This window comes from Schistocerca gregaria, chromosome 5 (genome assembly GCF_023897955.1).
Source record: "Schistocerca gregaria isolate iqSchGreg1 chromosome 5, iqSchGreg1.2, whole genome shotgun sequence".
Lineage (NCBI taxonomy): Eukaryota > Metazoa > Arthropoda > Insecta > Orthoptera > Acrididae > Schistocerca > Schistocerca gregaria.
In genome coordinates this window covers 355,812,758-355,827,539 of record NC_064924.1, presented here as the reverse complement: position 1 = coordinate 355,827,539, position 14,782 = coordinate 355,812,758, and positions in this window count along the sequence as shown.

Genomic DNA, 14,782 nt, shown 5'->3' with positions numbered 1-14,782 from the left:
CATTACTACACTCCTGGAAATTGAAATAAGAACACCGTGAATTCATTGTCCCAGGAAGGGGAGACTTTATTGACACATTCCTGGGGTCAGATACATCACATGATCACACTGACAGAACCGCAGGCACATAGACACAGGCAACAGAGCATGCACAATGTCGGCACTAGTATAGTGTATATCCACCTTTCGCAGCAATGCAGGCTGCTATTCTCCCATGGGGACGATCGTAGAGATGCTGGGTGTAGTCCTGTGGAACGGCTTGCCATGCCATTTCCACCTGGCGCCTCAGTTGGACCAGCGTTCGTGCTGGACGTGCAGACCGCGTGAGACGACGCTTCATCCAGTCCCAAACATTTTCAATGGGGGACAGATCCGGAGATCTTGCTGGCCAGGGTAGTTGACTTACACCTTCTAGAGCACGTTGGGTGGCACGGGATACATGCGGACGTGCATTGTCCTGTTGGAACAGCAAGTTCCCTTGCCGGTCTAGGAATGGTAGAACGATGGGTTCGATGACGGTTTGGATGTACCGTGCACTATTCAGTGTCCCCTCGACGATCACCAGAGGTGTACGGCCAGTGTAGTAGATCGCTCCCCACACCATGATGCCGGGTGTTGGCCCTGTGTTCCTCGGTCGTATGCAGTCCTGATTGTGGCGCTCACCTGCACGGCGCCAAACACGCATACTACCATCATTGGCACCAAGGCAGAAGCGACTCTCATCGCTGAAGACGTCACGTCTACATTCGTCCCTGCATTCACGCCTGTCGCGACACCACTGGAGGCGAGCTGCACGATGTTGGGGCGTTGGTTGCGAATGGTCCTCGCCGATACCCCAGGAGCAACAGTGTCCCTAATTTGCTGGGAAGTGGCGGTGCGGTCCCTTACGGGACTGCGAAGGATCCTACGGTCTTGGCGTGCATCCATGCGTCGCTGCGGTCCGGTCCCAGGTCGACGGGCACGTGCACCTTCCGCCGACCACTGGCGACAACATCGATGTACTGTGGAGACCTCACGCCCCACGTGTTGAGCAATTCGGCGGTACGTACACCCGCCCTCCCGCATGCCCACTATACGCCCTCGCTCAAAGTCCGTCAACTGCACATAAGGTTCACGTCCACGCTGTCGCGGCATGCTACCAGTGTTAAAGACTGCGATGGAGCTCCGTATGCCACGGCAAACTGGCTGACACTGACAGCGGCGGTGCACAAATGCTGCGCAGCTAGCGCCATTCAACGGCCAACACCGCGGTTCCTGGTGTGTCCGCTGTGCCGTGCGTGTGATCATTGCTTGTACAGCCCTCTCGCAGTGTCCGGAGCAAGTATGGTGGGTCTGACACACCGGTGTCAATGTGTTCTTTTTTCCATTTCCAGGAGTGTATATGTCGACGATCCTAACTATTATTCGTAGAACACAACAAGAAAGATCTTTGAATACGAAAACAGGAAATTGCACTAGAAGCTCATCCAGGAATTATGAAAACTGGCGCACTAATCCGAGTGTACACCCTACATTCGAACAATGCTGAAAGTCTCTGTCTCCGGATATTGCAACACGAAATACAGGGACCAACAAATTTCACAGATCTCAAGACTGTTGACGGTTATCTTTCCCAACCGTACAGAGGAATACTGGAGAAGGACAACGACTGGGAATTAGCTCTGCAAGACGCCTCATTCACAACCTCATCTGAAAAATTAGTGATTTATTTGCCATAATTGTAACAACATTGAACTCATCGAATCCAAAACAGCTATGGGACTACTTCAAAGAGAGCACCAGTGATGACATACTATACCAAATCTCAAAAGCTTATCCTGAACTGACCACCGAATTTAACGACGACATATTCAATAACTCACTCATTCACCGAGAAGATAAATGTTTTGCAATAACCAAGAGGCCTTAGTACAACTTGGGTTGCACGTATCGCGTAAAGCTACTATCAGCTTGCTAAACTTAGAAATTAGTAAGGAAAAAAGCTACAACATCAGGAAACTACTGCAGTATATTGTTTACAAGAAACCATACATGCTACGGTCGCAGGTTCGAATCCTGCCTCGGGCATGGATGTGTGTGATGTCCTTAGGTCAGTTAGGTTTAAGTAGTTCTAAGTTCTAGGGGACTGATGACCACAGCAGTTGAGTCCCATAGTGCTCAGAGCCATTTGAACCATACATCAGTGACACTCCAAAGGAAATTTACAACGTTATCATGGACAAGATTGACATCAACACTGGCGGAATAATTTACTTGTACGCACCAGGCGGCATCGGGAAAATGTCTCTAATAAATCTGCAGCTGGCAATAATAAGTGCTAAGCATCACATCGCACATGTGCTCGCATCATCTGGCATTGCAGCCATACCTGTGAAAGGAGGTCCAATTGTCCATTCCCACCTGCAACTACGGTTTAATATAGACGAAGAATAATTCCCGGTATGTAAAACCTCAAGAGGATCTGGAAGCGGTGAACTTCTCAAGCAAGCTAAAGTTATGTTCTGAGACGAATGCACAATGGTACATAGAAGAAATCAATGGAAGCCAAGGACAGATCATTGGAAGAGTTGCGAGGGAAATCTGAAGTAATGGAAGGAGCTCTATTCATTCTCTCCGGAAATTTCTCGATAAACAATTCCAGTTATCTCCAAGTCAGCAGACGAGATCAAAGCATGCTTAAAAAAATCGTATTTCCTGGCACACACACAAATACTGCAACCAACAAAATACATGAGAGTTGAACTATCGAAAGACGAAACAATAACAAATTTTGCTCAACAACTTTAACGAACAGGTGAAGGCACATAACTTACTAACCAGACGACCGGCCTTTTTAAACTCAACAGTGATTTCTTCAAAATAGCCATTGATAAAAACGATCTCATGGGCAAAATTAATCCAAACGATGTTCACACCTATACCAGTCAGGACTGCACATTTGAAAAGGGCAATTTTGGCAACTAAAAATAATGTTGTCGACAAAATCAACTTTATTATTCAAAAGAAAAACTCCAGTGAAGAGGGAATATGCAAATCGATCACTCGTTGGTAAACGTTGAAGAAAGTGTGAACATCCATAAAAAATTTCTAAACCATTTTGCAAGTGCCAGCAGTGACATTGCACTGACTTAGACTTAAAATTGTATCTCGATCACACCACACACAAAAAGCTCAACTCATCAAAACTATATAATGAAACAAGGATGATAGCTATGGAATAATATCATCGAAGCCGAACTTATGATTGGAAAGTACAAAGGACACACACTATTTATCAGCAGCGTAGTACTGATCTCTGCTGAACTGCTATTCCAATTTAAAAGACTGCAAACAATCCTGTTGGAAGAACGTCCGCAACTGAGCATTATACCAGAGGTTGTAAATATCTCTTCAGTTGTAAATTTCTTTTATTACCACCGCTCCCAGGAGAGCTTCTGTGGAGTTTGGAAAATAGGAGACGAGGTACTGGCGGAAGTAAAGCTGTGTGACGGGGCTTGAGTCGTGTTTGGGTAGCTCCGATGGTAGAGCACTTGCACGCGAAAGGCAAAGTTCCCGAGTTCGAGTCTCGGTCCGGCACACAGTTTTGATCTGACAGGAAGTTTGAATTTCCTGATTAGCCCCATTCGGATTTCTGGGAAGGGACTGCCAAGGAGAGTGGTGGTGGTGGGTGGGGGGGGGGGGCGGTGGGTAACTGTAAGAAACTTGATAGAAAGCTAGAAAATCTGAATAGGGAAATGCAAAGGCTCAATGTAGATATAGTTAAATGGAAAGAAGATTTCTGGTGAGATGAGTGTAGGGCAATATGAACAGCAGCAGAAAATGATATAACGGGAATAGGATTCGTTATGAAGGTATAGTAGAGAGTGTTATTATGAACAATTCAGTGATATGGTTGTTCTCAATAGAATCGACAGCAGATCAACACCGACAACGATAGTTCAGTTATCTATGCCGACGTCACAAGTTGACGATGAAGAGATAGAGAAAGTATTTGATGATACTGAACGGGTATTCAGTATCTAAGGGAAATGAAAATCTAATAGTAGTGAGGGCCTGAAATGCGGTTATAGAAGAAGAGCAGAAAAAAGAATTACGGCAAAATGGGGAAGAATAAGATTAATTGAGTTCTTCAATAAATTCCAGCTATTAATAGCGAATACTCTGTTCAAGAATCACAAGAGGAGAAGATATACTTGGAAATGATCGGAAGGTGCTGGCAGTTACATTACATGATGATCACGCAGAGATTCCAAAATAAGATACTGCATTACAAGGGGTACCCAGGAGCAGATATTGACTCAAATCACAAGTTAGTAGTGGTGAAGAGTTGGCTGAAGCATAACAGACTAGTCAAGAAGAATCAATGTACAAAGAAGTTGGATACGGAAATAATAAGGAATGAAGAGATATGCTTCAATTTGTAATAGGCTATAGATAATACGATAAGCAATTATCTCAGTAGGCAGTTCAGTTGAAGTAGAATGGAAATCTCTAGAAAGGACAGTTATGAAGCTGTAAACAAAAACGTAGTTATAAAGAAGCTACTAGAAAGAAATAATGGGTAACAGAAGACCTACTTCAGTTAGTTGATGAAAGAAAAAATTACAAAAATTTTCAGGGAAATCCGGGAATACAGAAATACAAGTCTCTGAGAAATCAGCGTACAATATGCATTAGATGAGTATGTGCCAGCCAAATCGTAAGAGATGAAAAAGAGCCACAGTGGTACAACAACCGAGTTCGAAAAGTGCTACGGAAGTAAAAGGAACTTAACAACAAACATAAACATAGCCAAAGCCTTGCTGACAAACAAAAATTACACGAAGCGAAATGTAGTGTGAGAAGGGCTATGCGAGAGGCTTTCAATGAATTCATAAGTAACGTTCTATGTACTGACTTGGCAGAAAATCCTAAGCAATTTTGTTCTTATGTCAAAGCGGTAGGTGGATCAAAACAAAATGTCAAGATACTCTGTGACCAAAACGGTACTCAAACAGAGGATGACAGCCTAAATACTAAATGTCTTTTCCAAAGCTGTTTCACTAAGAAGGACTGCACAGTAGTTCCTTCTCTAGATTGTCGCACTGATGACAAAATGGTAGATATCGAAATAGATGACAGAGGGATAGAAAAACAATTAAAATAGCTCAAAAGAGGAAAGACCGCTGGACCTGATGGGATACCAGTTCGATTTTACACAGAGTACGCAAAGGAACTTGCCCCCTTCTTGCACCAGAGTACCGTAGATCTCTAGAAGAGCGTAGCGTTCCAAAAGATTGGATGAAGGGACAGGTCATCCCCGATTTCAAGAAGGGACGTCGAACAGATGTACAGAACTATAGACTTACATCCCTAACATCGATCAGTTGTAGAATTTTGGAACACGAATTATGTTCGAGTATAATGACTTTTCTGGAGACTAGAAATCTACTCTGTAGGAATCAGCGTGGGTTTCGAAAAAGACGATCGTGTGAAACCCAGCTCCCGCTATTCGTCCACGAGGCTCAGAGGGCCACAGGCAGGGTTCCCATGGAGATGCCGTGTTTCTTGACTTCCGCAAGGGGTCAGATAGAGTTCCCCACAGTCGTTTAATGAACAAAGTAAGAGCATATGGACTATCAGACCAATTGTGTGATTGGATTGAATAGTTCATAGATAACAGAACGCAGCATGTCATTCTCAATGGAGAGAAGTCTTCCGAAGTAAGAGTGACTTCAGATATGCCGCAGGGAGTATCATAGGACCGTTGCTATTCACAATATACATAAATGACCTTGGGGATAACATCGGAAGTTCACTGAGGCTTTTTGCGGATGATGCTGTAGTATATCGAGAGGTTGTAACAATGGAAAATTGCACTGAAATGCAGGAGAATCTGCAACTAATTGACGCATAGGGCAGGGAATGGCAATTGAATCTCAATGTGGACAAGTGTAATGTGCTGCGAATACATAGAAAGAAAGATCGTTTTTTTCATTTAGCTACAATATAGCAGGACAGCAACTGGATGCAGTTAATTCCATAAATTGCCAGGGAATAGGCATTAGGGGTGATTTAAAATGGAATGACCATATAAAATTAATCGTCGGTAAAGCAGATGCCAGACTGAGATTCATTGGAAGAATCCTATTGAAATGTAGTCCGAAAACAAAGGAAGTAGGTTACAGTACACTTGTTCGCCCACTGCTTGAATACTGCTCACCGGTGTGGGATCCGTACCAGATAGGGTTGATAGAAGAGATAGAGAAGATCCAACGGAGGGCAGCGCGCTTCGTTACAGGATCGTTTAGTAATCGCGAAAGCGTTACGGAGATGATAGATAAATTCCAATGGAAGATTCTGCTGGAGAGACGCTCAGTGGCTCGGTACGGGCTGCTGTTGAAGTTTCGAGAACGTACCTTCACCGAGGAGTTAAGCAGTATAGCTCGCGAAGAGACCATGAGGATAAAAGCAAAGATTAGAGCCCACGCAGAGGCATATCGACAATCTTTCTTTTCACGAAAAATACGAGAGTGCAATAGAAGGGAGAACCGATAGAGGTACTCAAGGTACCCTCCGCCACACATCGTAAGGTGGCTTGCGGAGTAAGGGCGTAGATTTAGAAATAAAATATACGGGAATTGCTGGGAAGCTAAAGTGAAGTGGCTGCATGTAAAATGAGAAGAAATCGAAAAAGAAATGTACGTCGGAAAGACTGACTCAGCGTACAGAAAAGTAAAAACCAGATTCGGCGTAATTGAAAGCAAATTCGGTAATATTAGGAGTGCAATTGGAATTCCACTGTTAAATGCACAGGAGACATCGGGTAGGTGGAAAGTGTACACCGAAGGTCTCTGTGAGGGGAAGATTTGTCTGATGTGGTAAAAGGAGTGGTTGATAATTGAAGCAATACACTTTCGTAGTATTTGTCGACTTGGGAAAAGCTCTCGACAACGTTAAACTGATATGCTTGAGCAAGTTGCGTTTACAATTTCGGTGTTTATGAGTCAACGACGATGAATGTTACTAGAAAATCGAAGAAGAAAAGTACACGTGGTGGATTCTTCTTTATAGCAAGCCCGTTAGCATCTTTGTTCTTGAAATACTCACCTAAACGCAACGCTGTAAACGTAACACTAAACCCCTCTGTCCTGCACCAACAAATAATGGGATTGTTTCCACATTGCAAGCATCCCTCATTAGTACAAAGTGTTTCTTTATTTGCGTGAAATCCATTGTAGTCTACAAAGGAAATCACGCCTGATTCTTTGGTTCAATTTATTGGTTCTTCTGTCTTGCTTGTTCTAAAATATCCTCTTCTTTTGCTCCAAGAGAAAATATGTTTTCAAATCAAATTACCTCTCCATTTATTCAAAATGGTTCAAATGGCTCTGAGCGCTATGGGACTTAACTTCTGAGGTCATCAGTCCCCTAGAACTTAAAACTACTTAAACCTAACTAACCTAAGGACATCACACACATCCATGCCCGAGGCAGGATTCGAACCTGCGACCGTAGCGGAAGCGTGGTTCCAGGAACAGCGCCTTGAACCGCTTGGCCACCCCGGCCGGCGATTTATTTTCTTTTTACTGTTAATCTTTCAGTCTCATTGTCTTTTAGTTTACCTGTCGAACTTACACGTTACATTTCCCGCTTGCCTTTCTCAGTTAAATCCACAGAAAAATTTAACTACACCCACGTTGCATGTATGATTTCTTTCTCACTTTCAAATAACACACGTTTCTGGATCACAATGCCCAAGAACTATAATAATTAGAAACACAAACGTACGTATGTATAGGATAAAATCTTCTCGCTTTCCAAGCCGCATCAATTCAAATAAAATCCTCGAGCTTCGGATGGATAGCTCCGCCATCGACGTCAGGAGTAAAACTAGTTTTACGACGTCGGAGCTCACCATCGGGGGCTCAAGAATTTTATTTGAATTGACACGTGTCGAAAACCGTGAAGATTTTATCCAGTCATGCCACCGCGAAAGACTCCGAGGACATACATATTTATGCATGTTCTTCATTGAGAAAAGCTGCGGTGGCAGCGTTTCGCGTGTAATACCTCTACTAACTAGTGGTGCGGACTTCCTAAGAAGCGTACCCATTCCTTCTTTCGCTGGTTACTTCTGACTGTAATTTGCCTCCCATGAAAGGCCATCCTGTTAGGACAAAGATCTTATGATGCAGGGGTTAAGTCGCTTTTTGCAGTTGACTTTAAACGAACTTCCCCACGAGCTACAGTGTTAAAAATTCAACATAGCTCAAAACTTGATGACACTGCAATAATGACCCTATCTTATTCTTATGCCAAGCGTATGGTGGAGTGTGCTTTGTTTTTGTCTCTGTTCATCATACATTTTGCAGTTGATTTTAAACTACCTTCGCGATGAGCTGTAAACTTAAAAAAAAAAAAAAAAAAAAAAACCTCAGAACTTGGAGGCGATGCAATATAACTCGCTTTCGCAACAAATGTGTGGCGGAGGGTCCATTGTTTTTCTGTCTGTCTGTTCGATACAAATTTTTCAATTGATTTCAAACTATCTTCGCGATGAGCTATGGACTTCAAACTTTCAAATTAGCACAAAACAGGATGATAGCGGAATATTAGGTCGCTATCTTGTCTGTGGTGTGGCGGAAGCTAATTTGTTTTTCTCTCTGTCTGTTCCTCACAAATTTTGTAACTGATTTAAAACTAAGCTCCCAATCAAGTAGAGACTTGAAACTTTCCAGATAGCTCAGTACTGAGTGACAGTGCAATATTAATTTGCTTTCTTGTCAGGTGTGGAGTGAAAGAGACTTTGTTTTTCTGTGTGTCTGTCTGTATGGTGTAAATTTTGCTACTGATTGTAAACTAATCTTTCCTCGTGTCTGGCCATTTTCCTAAATTCTTGTTCCAGTCGCGAATATTTTGCGGTAAGATCGGCTGCTGGTAACCTTCAGTGTGACCTCGATTCTCTCTGCAGGAGGAAGCAATAAATTGGTTGATTCAGATTAAGAGCAGCTGAGACATACGCCACATATATCTATTATAATCCCATCAAAATGTTTGTAATCCGCTGAAAAATTTTATACACATGAACTAAAAAGCACAAAATAAGTATTTACATAAAAAACCCTTTAATGCAACACACTCTTAAAACGAACTTAACAATGTGAATAATTCTCCAAGCCGCATAAAGGTTTCTGGCCCGATACAGATAGTCCTGAAGATTTGTGCTCGAAAATTTTTGATAGTTCTAACAAAACGTGTAAAATTTAAAAACAAAAAAGGGGGACACAGTCAGTAGATAATAGTACAAAGCGTAGATAGAAGTTGTCTTTCAGGAAAATGATATAATAGTTCATAACATTTCGAGAATAATAAAATTGTTTGTGACCTACGTGATCCATTCATGCATCACATTTCTATTGCAAGCGTCTCACATTTTTCGTTCTAAATATTACTATTATTATCATTTCTATTAAAAGTTCACAAGAACAGATATTCAGGACTATAAGTATGGAGTTATAAGTCTGTATGAGGCCAGGAGAAATCACATTGTATTACAAAGTTTGTTTGTTTAAATAATTTTTTAGACTGTATTATAATGGGACAGCATAGAAAATCGCCCATTATCGAACCAAGTAGACTATGGCTTGCGGAGTGTGCATCTAGAGGCGGATGAATAGACTGAAGGGTACGGAGGCAGGTTCGGTGTGCTTAGTGACGCTACCGGCGAGACCGTGTTGGGGGTGGGGGAGAGCCGGCCCGCGGACGCGGCCGCAACCCGTGGAGGGGATGCGCGCTGCTCGCCGTGTTTCTGGAGCGCCCTTGTAATGACGTCCTGGTCGGCGGCCGCCGCGCTTTGATGTCGGCCGTCCTGCTGCAATTGAGCCACTGTTCAGGGCCTGCTCTGCGGGACCGCCCGCCCGGAGTCAAGCAGCGCAGGCGGGGCGGCCGTTAGTCACTGCGGCGCTCCCAACACAGTCCGCACGCCCCGCTGCTCTTCTGTCGACTTCGCTCTGGCCGTATACTGCCGCACAAACAGGCTGCGAGTGCGCACTGGAACCTCACTAGATAAATCAAGGTTAAGCCAGCGGACAAGGAGAATACCGAGTTCCGAAAAAATTAACAGTTAGTGTGAAAATCATCCGAATTTCTGAAAACTTAGGAGACAAAATTTCAGTAGCAACTCTGAAAGGTGGTGAAGGAGAAAGAGGTTAACGTTAGAGTTATTAGTTACGGATCACAAGCTCGGGTTAGGGAAGGATTCGGAAGGAAATGGGTGGTGTTTTCTCAAATGAACATCCCGGCATTTGCATGAAGCGACTTATGGAAATCATTGAAAACCTAAGTCAGGATGGAAGGAAGCGGGATAGAACCGTCGTCCACCCTAATGCGAGTCCAGCGTGCTAACCACTGCGCCACGTCGCTCAGTTGTCCGCTTAAGGGGACACAGTGGCGAGGGAACTCCCATAAGGAATCAATGCTGAAACGAGCAAACGTCAGGTACACTTTCTGAAGTAACTAATCGAAATAAAGACCTGAAACGTTTACAGTGTACAGCTGAAACATCATTCTCAAATCACATAAAAAATGGTTAATGTATTTTATATATTTCATGAGTAATCATTTTTTTGCTCTATAAGATAAAAAATTAAAACTTTTCTAAACACCGTGGAGATTGTAAATCTGTCTTTTTATCTAATCATCGTTGTATTAACAAGAGATACTGTAAGTCTGATGTCTGTAGCAGTCATAGGTTTTGAGAAAAGTGTACCAGAAGGTCAAAAAACGTAGTTTTGAGGAAAATGGTATTACAGTTTTACATCCAAGAAAGTAATGTACAATGTCATACAAACACACTTTTATAACATTCCAGGGCTATACTGTGGCTCAGCTTTTGATCTTCATCTTCTTTTCCTCTTTTCTTTGATCTTTTGGCTATCCTGGCCTCAATGGTAGCATTTCCTGCAGAAATATCAGCATAACGGATACAGTCCATGTCAATCTTTTTCAGTCCCCTTTCAGTATTGATACCATCCTTTGCTCCCAAGAGTCTCAATACATCAGACTTCTCTGAAACACCAGCACTGAAGCACATCACTGCATTATGAACACAAAATTATAGTGTTTCTTTTTTAACGGAAACAATTTTTGGTAGCCTTGTCCAAATGACAGAATTCAAACTTTCATTTGGGTTTTGAGTTTTTCCATGGAGACACTTTTTCAAGAGCTCTTGTTGGCTAAGGTCTCTGGAAATAGGTTTCACAGCTAGCAGGATTTTTTCTGGAATTGAATGTTTGTGCTTATAGCTGGAAGATGTAGCTGGGTTGTTCAATTTGCACCAGCTTTCAGGTCCCCGTGGCCAAAGGTTGTGTTGTGGTTCCTCATCTGTTGAAATTTTATGAAAGAATATAGCCCAGATGGCTCTTCTCATTGCTTCTACATTGTTGCAGTTATTTTTAATGGCCATACCACAATAAGTCTGGATCCTGTCTGTTTCAGTCTTTGTCAGGCACCATTTACTACCTAATTATTTTTCCTTACATATCTTTAGAAACCGTGATCCCATTCTTTTCTGTACATCTCCTATACATTCCAGTTTATCAACTTTGACTGTAGGCCCATAAGGTTTATCTTCTATCACTTTCTGATATGCCTTACTGTTACCGTCCTCAAGATAGTCTGTATAGAGGATACCTCTTGACTGCACAGACCTTTTGAAAATGTTGGCAACACCAGCCAGTTCCTTGTCTCCACTAGAACCATCATAGTCATTTTTGCACACATATTGTATAGTGGGATTTTTGCTACAGATGTCACAGAACTTAGTAATAATTTCATTATCCAGAACCTTCCCAGTATCAAAAGAAGTTGCTGACACAATGCCATTTAGGGATGTATGTCCACGTTTCTGCCAACTGCAATCAAAACTAGCAGAAATTTGCCTTGGATCAGATTTCGTATCGTTCAACTGAACTGCTTCTTTGGATGCTTTCAACATTGTAGATTCACTTAACTCAGCGACAACTGCACCAATAGTCTTGTTGTAAACATCAAACTTTCTTGGAGGTGGAGGAATGTTCAGCACTACACAAAGAACAGCACCTGCACTTTGCCATTTTCCTATAGATCTAAGTCCTTACACTAATCTTATATTATTTTTATACAATCTGCTTCTTGTTACGTGGGATGACATTGTATTGGCAGTACAGCTACATTCCAAACATGTCAAAACTAAATTACAAACAATTCCCTTGGTTTTCACCACATCTTCGTGCAAAGTAACGTTTCCACGACAGTTTTTACAATTTGTGTGTTTTTCGATAAGTTCACGTATTAACCTCATGGAGATCAGAATTTTTGTGTCAGTAACAACAGAAACACTGTTCACACCACATATTGCATTGTCACTCATTTGAGAGGCACTTGGAAAACCGGCAGCACCAAGAAGCTTCTTGCTTAAAGCACTGACACTCGCACAGACTTCACTTTCAATATTATTTTCTGCCCTCTGTTCAACATTAGCAGTTTCGCAGTTCATTTTTACATATTTATTTCCACGAATCTTCGGTTTATATCCAAACTTCCTTATTCTACACATTGTGTTATAACGTGTCACAAAATTATTACATTTGTATCACCAAAACGTAAACAACTAGTATGAAGAAACTAACAAACGATAGTCGACAATGCAGACAGGCTGGCAAACATCAGAATAACAGTTCTCTCTTGCAAACCAAATAAAGAGTATTTATATCCGTGGAACATAAATGATTGTTGTACTATAGCCAATGCTGACTTCTGCACAAGACACAGCAAAAATGGACGTGGCGCTAGTTACCATGCTTCACGAACAAAATAATAAGTCCTAATCTAATAATCCGAATTGTATGAAACAAATGGCATTTTGTAGCCAAATAATTGGAGCATAGATTAAGACCTAAAAAAAACAATTTTTTGAGCCTGTTCGCGACTGTGTCCCCTTAAGAGCGCTATAAAACAGTGTGTAACGGTCCCAAGGGAGTCATGTGACCTTCCTCTGCTGCACTAAGTCATCACAATGAAATGTATGTAACTCGTATGTGGCACTCATATGGGTTAAGTGTGGGAAGGTGGGCCGATGTGGAGACGTAACAGAACGTAAAAAAAACCTACGTTTTGTACTCCATCAAGGAACCGTAGACCTTCGTACCTGACATAAATTTCAACTTTACACCTGCGCCCCTTCCTGAGAAAAAAGGGCGTTACAGTCGGGCAGACAGGTGGGCAATGTACACGTTTGTGGTATAGTTACCAATTACCAGATTTTGAATTTTTCTTTACTTGTGCTATGAAATCTTCCTTCTTCCCAAATTTCATATTCTAGCTCAACGAGAAGTATACTACAGATTTTGATGAGTGAGTTTGCGAGTATCAATGTATGTCACATAAATGGCTGTATCATTTTGACTATATTCACATCAGCAAGGAACTGAAACATAATTTGACTTAAATTTCAACTTGATATCTCCTCCTCTTACTGGTAAAAAGGGATCTTAACAGAGAGGCAAACGCACCCAGATGCCAAGGTAATCGTGTTAGGGTTTCGTTTTTACTGTGTAAGATCGTACTATAATAACCTCACTGAGTTTGAGGTTTATGGTTGGAGTGCTGACACCAAAGTTTATAGTCAGCGTAAGCGAGTTGTGTTGGCCACTGATGCTGGTACATATGGATCAGATTAACCCCTTCAGCATCAATATGGGAAGTTTCAGTCCGCCTTGACGCAAAAGACTTTGTTCTTTGTTTAATTATTTATTCCCCAAACTAGTTTCAGCGTCATATATAGCCATCATCAGCAGGTTCTTTAAATCATGTTTATCGTACATTATGGTATATTTTTAAGAATTTTTTTCGTTCTTTGCTGCATATCAATGCTTTTTCTGTTAACATTTTTCATAGCAAACATAGTGTCAAGATCGTTGGACTGAATGCAGCTAACTATACACAGAAAAACTTTCGCACTTCACGTACAATAAACAAGATGTGTCATTGCGGACTGTCCAATGTGTCTGTAAGATCTTATGTATTACTTGTTGCCATGTAACACAGCTTAAGAACAGTGTAATTAGATCCTAACCGAGAAGGGCTAGAGGAGAGTCACACACCTTGTCAATGCCAATCGGTTTCATCATCATCATCATTTAAGACGTATTATGCCTTTCAGCATTCAGTCTGGAGCATAGTCCCCCTTATAAAATTCCTCCATGATCCCCTATTCAGTGCTAACATTGGTGCCTCTTCTGATGTTAAACCTATTACTTCAAAATCATTCTTAACCGAATCCAGGTACCTTCTCCTTGGTCTGCCCCAACTCCTCCTACCCACTACTGTTGAACCCATGAGTCTCTTGGGTAACCTTGCTTCTCCCATTCGTGTAACATGGCCCCACCATCTAAGCCTTTTCGCCCTGAATGCTACATATATAGAGTTCATTCCCAGTTTTTGTTTGATTTCCTCATTGTGGACACCCTCCTGCCATTGTTCCCATCTACTAGTACCTGCAATCATCCTAACTACTTTCATATCCGTAACCTCAACCTTGTTGATAAGGTAACCTGAATCCACCCAGCTTTCGCTCCCATACAACAAAGTTGGTCGAAAGATTGAACGGTGCACAGATAACTTAGTCTTGGTACTGACTTCCTTCTTGCAGAAGAGAGTAGATCGTAGCTGAGCGCTCACTGCATTAGCTTTGCTACACCTCGCTTCCAGTTCTTTCACTATGTTGCCATCCTGTGAGAATATGCATCCTAAGTACTTGAAA